Raw genomic sequence first — 5,791 nt, forward strand, 5'->3', positions numbered from 1 at the left:
CTCTGATTGTGGGCGGATAAAGGGGAGGGGGCTGCAGGAGAAGCAATAGGAGGGGGCAGGCCAAGCGGACCGCCGAGCCGAGGCGCCTGGCCGCAGGCCAGAGGCAGCATTCGAAACACAACTGCCTCGAAGGCGGCGGCGCCCGGGTGCCACCCGGAGCCCCGGCTCATGTGCTCCCGCCAGCAGTGGGGTTAAAGAGACAGGGCCTAGGCTCCCCAGTCGGATCGCCGCCGGAGGCCACCCCTGGGCGGTTGTCCCAGGAAGGCGAGAGAAAATAACTATCTCAGAGTCACCCTAGGGAGCTTTGCCTCTACCTGCGCTTCCACTGAGCTATGCCCGAAGTTTCCGGAAGCATTCAGGGTCAACCGCCGCTGTCTACTATTTCAGCCCCGGGGAAAGGGCGGCCAAGGAGTCAGAGCGCCCCACCCCCCACCCCGCTCTGCTCCACTGAGAAATGCCCTCACCCCAGAGCGCACAGGCCAGTGCACAAACACAGCGTGCACAAAGATACACGCGCCCACGCGTGTGATCGCAGACATGCTTGCACACAGATGCACGTGCGTGCGCGCGCGCACACTCACTCACACACACACACACACACACACACACACACACACTTCACTGGTAAACACGCAGGCAAACCAACCCATGCTTACGCACACACTTCCAGGCACCCCATGGAGCCAGCAAGCACACTCTTGCACACTATACATAGGAACACCAAGTGTGCCAGCTTCTTCATCGAGCTTTTCCCCGCTCCGGGACTGACTACTGGAGCAGGCACTGCACACCCATGTTCGGACGCCCATAATGTATAAGAGATATTACAGATTTCCTACCCCTCCACCGCACCGATTGCCTAGCTCTTCCTGAACTTTACCTTCAGTTTAACCTTCTCCCTCAGAATTCCTTTCTGCCAAGTCCTAATTTTATAGCTTGGGCTGTTTCTAAGTTATGTGAACACCATCGTGGCCACAGTCGGGCTTTGAAAGGCGTAGAACGTTCTAAAAGGTACCTCTTTTTCATCCTTGAATAACACAAAACTGAAAGGGGAGAAAGAAAAAGAAAATCTTAGGGTCAGATTTTCACACACCGCACCCAAATTGTGTTGGACTGGCTCCAGAATAAAAATATTCATCCAGTGAAGTTTTTTTTTTCTTACAAAGATACAGACCACCGTGGAATAAAAACGCCTTCTTTATAGCCCTAAAGCCGGGATCTAGGCTCTGTCGGGTTCTGCTGTACTTGAGGCACATGTCAATGTCTGCTTGGGCGCGACAGTGCTGATGGGTCAGCGTTGCCGTTTTAAATCCATTTCCAGCTGCACTTTGCAAAGTCGGGACACTTCTCTGTACTGTTGAGTTCTCTGCAGGAACCCAGAGCTGGGTCTGGGTCTGGGAACACTTAGCTCTGGTGGAGAGGAAGAGCCCCCCAAACCTCCAGATGGAGCCCAGCAACTGAATGCCGAGGGAGGGGGGGTCTAACAGGAACCAAAGGTTTTGTCAGGGCTTGGCTGAAAGATGGTATCTTCATCAAAGGGACTGAAATTGCACCTTCTCACAAGTGCACGGACATTTCCTAACTGAGGAATTTCCACGTTTCCTCTCTCTGTGTGTTTACGTGTGTGTGTGTGTGTGTGAGTGTGTGTGATCGCACACTTACGCTTTGATGAGTGCATTTTACACACGTGGATAATATGGACTTCTGGTTTGATTGATTCTTGTTTGGTTACGTACGATTGGCCAGAAGGACAGGCAAAGTTCTAGGGGACTGATTTAAGTAAAAATCACCCAGGATTTCAGAAAGCTAATTTTATGCTGAGAATCACATTATCTCCCTGGATTTTTGTTTGTTTAAGGTACAAATGCTAGCAGCTGGAGATTCCAACCCTGGGTGGGGTGGGGTGGCAGTGAAGAGATTTGAACTGTTGTTGTTGTGTGTATGTGTCTGTGTGTTGATTTGGGGGGTTTTGGTTGGTTGGTCAGTTGTGTGTGTGGTTTTTATTAATTTGTTTTTTGTTTTGTTTGTTTGCATTAACCAAGAATCTAAGAGAAGCACATAAAAACTGGGAAATCCAGTCACTTCTTTTTCATTCCATTTTGTTCTCAGATTTGAGTCCTTTTGAGTTTATATAGACCAGGATAGAAACAAATTTTTCCTTTGACTTTATCTAGCTAGCTGTATACATTTTTATCCTTTGATGCCTACAATCCTTTCAAGTTACTGTATACTTCTCTTTATGCAGGTAAAACATAAAACTTTGTTTCATTTTTTTAAATTATCGAGATTTTTATTATTGAGGTGCTGTCTTTCTGTGCCAGCCTGTCAGTTAAGCTCAATGCTTATAGTTTTTGTCTTAAGAAAACATTTTTTTCTTGTTCACATTTGAGAAGTTTAATTCCCCAAATTTAGGTTTCTTGATCATTCATTCACTTCTCTCTCCATCTTCCTCTGTGGTTACCATGCATCCCAGGCTGAGCTTTTCTACATTAAATCACTCCTTTCCTCCTTCACCTGTAATCAAATCAAGCATCACCACATTGGACGCCTTCCACACGCTTTCTACTGATCTGGGACCAGGATTTCGACTGATGCTTAATTTATCTCAGGTAAATGCATTAGTGGCTGCTGAAATACAATGAGAGGACTCAGAGCACAGTTTAAAACCATAAATGAGATAACAGAGAGAAGTCGGGGCCAGGTGCTTCTCATTTAACTATTTGCACAAATAGTTTTGCTCTAAGACCTGCTGCCCCATGCTTTACAAATTGGGGTACACCTGGCAGTGGTGGCACATCACTCAGAGGTGATTCTAACACTCAGGAGGCAGGCATAGGCACATCTTTTCAAGTTCCAGGCCAGCCTGGTCGATAGAGCAAGCAAGCTCCCAGACAGCCAAGTCTACAGAGAAAGCCTGTCTTGGGGAGAGGTGGGGAGAAATGAAACAAACAAACAACAACAACAAAAGCAGAAAGAAATTTCGGTGCTGAAAATTCATAATGACTGCTATGATATAACAGGCAGAATCATTCTTATTTTAGTGATACACTTGATACATCCTAAGTTTACAGACAGTGCTTGCTGATAGTGAGTCACAATGAGACACTTTTCAACACAACTGATCTGGGATGTCTTTTAACCTTATCTTGACAACCTGTGTGACATTTTGTACCCTCCACTTTTCTCATGATTATATGGAAATTGCACCTATAGTCCCTGAAGACAGATATGAAAGTGAGGCATGTCCACTGCCTCATCTCTGTTTCTGTCTTGCTCATGTTGTCTAGATGTTATTTGGTTCATAGCAAACTTTTAGTCATCATTATTAATTCATTATAAAGACAAAGGCCATCTTAATAAAGATCCAATGTTATAAAGTATACCACACAGGATAAGAGAAGAACCCTGCAATAAGACATCTTCAGTATTCTTAAAGGAAGATTCAGCTGTGCTGAGGAGATCAGGATTCTCAAGATTTACCTAGCATTATGTTTACATTTTAATACATTCTCATGTTGAAAATAGCTTCTAGGTTTCCTCTCAGAGCTTACTGAGTTCGTTATGGATACATCTAAATATATGGGATTATTATAACCAGGTATTTTGAAAGTGACTCTGTATGGGGTGGTGGAAATGTAGCTGATATTTACTAAACCATTTCATACATATATAAATTTACTTAAAAACAGTACAATGTTTCTCTCTGTCGTTAGGGGCTTGCATTATCGTTTTGCTGAGAAGCATTTCAAATGTTTAAAATGAGCGCATTTGCATGGCTCAAACCCAGTTGTGTTTCTTGGTGCTTAGTGTTTAGTGAACTGTAGGAAAGCTTACCTCTGCTGGTTTCCCTATAGTGTCACATTGAAAGACTAGTTGCTAGAGAAGTAGGCTTTTGGTAGTAGTGATCCAGACTAAGGCACCCAGAAATTCAAGTTCAACCTCATCTATGGAACTCTTAAAACACATTGGTAGCCAGAATGGTGCTATGTGCCTTCAATCCCAGCACTTTAGAGGAGGAGGAAGGCATATTTCTGAGTTTGAAGCCACACTGATCTACAGAGTGAGATCTAGACACACTGTATGTAAGACCTTTTCTCAAACAAAACAAACAAACAAACAAACAAAGGCACATTGGTAACATTTTCAACACCTCTGCCCTAGAGTGTGGAATCTCACCCACTTCTGTACCAAATAAAAGCAGCAAAGCCAGGGTTGTGTGACTCTGAGAGCTAGGGAAAGCTTCCCGTCAACTCATGCATGTAATTCATGCATGTAATTCAACCCAGGATGATGAGAATTGGGACAGAAAGGGGGCATGAATTCTGCCTCACTTACACACACACTCTCATACACACAAACACACATACATACATACTCACACATACACACACATACACACACACATGCACATACATGCACAAAGACACATATACACAACACACACACACACAAACACACAGTTTTTGTTTAAGAACTATGTTTTTGGATGGATCACTAGGTATGGAATCTGACCTGCCATTGTCTCTTAAAAACTAGATTTGATAGACACAAAATTCCAATTAGTAGTCCCAAATTGGAAATAAAATAAAAACCTCATATCGTTTTTATCTGGGATTTCCACACATCTGGGAATAAGTACCCTTCCACCTGTCCCTCATCCCTACAGTTCTGCCTTCTTGTTGGTCCTTGCATTGTCTGCTCCACACTCAGAGCATCTCCATTTATATTTAGATCGCTCCATCACCAGTGTCCCTGATCTAGCCTTTAGTCTCATCCTTTGTATACCCACCCTCATGTCATTTCTACAAGAATCTCCTTTTAATAATTTGCTATTTATTTTGATGCAGAGTCTCAGTGTATAGCAAGGGGTAGCCTCCAACTCTGGTTTTTTCTTCCTCAGTCATGCCCTATCATACTTGGCTTTGATAAGTTTTTCTTCTTGTTTTTCTACTTATTTATTTTTTATCACAAATATAACTGAAGATGCATTGATGAAAACAGAAGGTTTAGAAAAGTCATGGGAAAATATCTCATTATCCTATCACACTGAGATAACCCTGAAACATGTTAGCTTTTCTAGAATTAAGTGAACAAATACAGGTTCATGCGGTACTTCTGATTTCATAGCTTGTTTTCATCTAGATAACATGCTGTACATGTTTTTCATATTAATAAATATTCATATACGACATTACTTCTAGTGGCCCCACTGTATATATTCAAATTTACATATAAAACAGAACATGTAGAACACAGCACCTGGAATTAAGTAAGCATTTAATAGCAGTGTTCATGACATCCTTGTGGATAGTTAAAGAAATGTGGCTTGCTTGTTATACATTCCTTTGTGCTGACACTGACTTCAAAGGTGGTCTCTTTTATCAGCATCCTGGTATAATTTTCAAATTTTCAGATGTCCTAGAGGCAGAAAGGATCACTAACTCTACCAGTGCTCAAATTAAGAGTCAAGACTCACTCAGCCAACCATAATAGAACCTAAGAAAAAGAATGTAGTGTCTATTATGGGTTTCCAAGGATGGGGAAACATCAGCATGCCAGCACCAGGCAGGAAAGAGACCTACACAGTCTCTGTGATTACTCAAAAGACTGAAAAGCTGATCCTAATACATATTTCTATATACATCTATATAATTTACCAAAAAAACACCCATGGTATTCAGATGGAAATGCAACCAGCTGTAAGATGCCATGTCTCCTGTTCCTTTGGGGTTATCAGGGGAAACAGAGGCAGAAATCTTTGAGAAGGCTTCTGCAAAAGCTCTTTAAAGAG

This window comes from Mastomys coucha, unplaced genomic scaffold (assembly GCF_008632895.1).
Source record: "Mastomys coucha isolate ucsf_1 unplaced genomic scaffold, UCSF_Mcou_1 pScaffold4, whole genome shotgun sequence".
In the NCBI taxonomy this organism is placed as follows: Eukaryota; Metazoa; Chordata; class Mammalia; order Rodentia; family Muridae; genus Mastomys; species Mastomys coucha.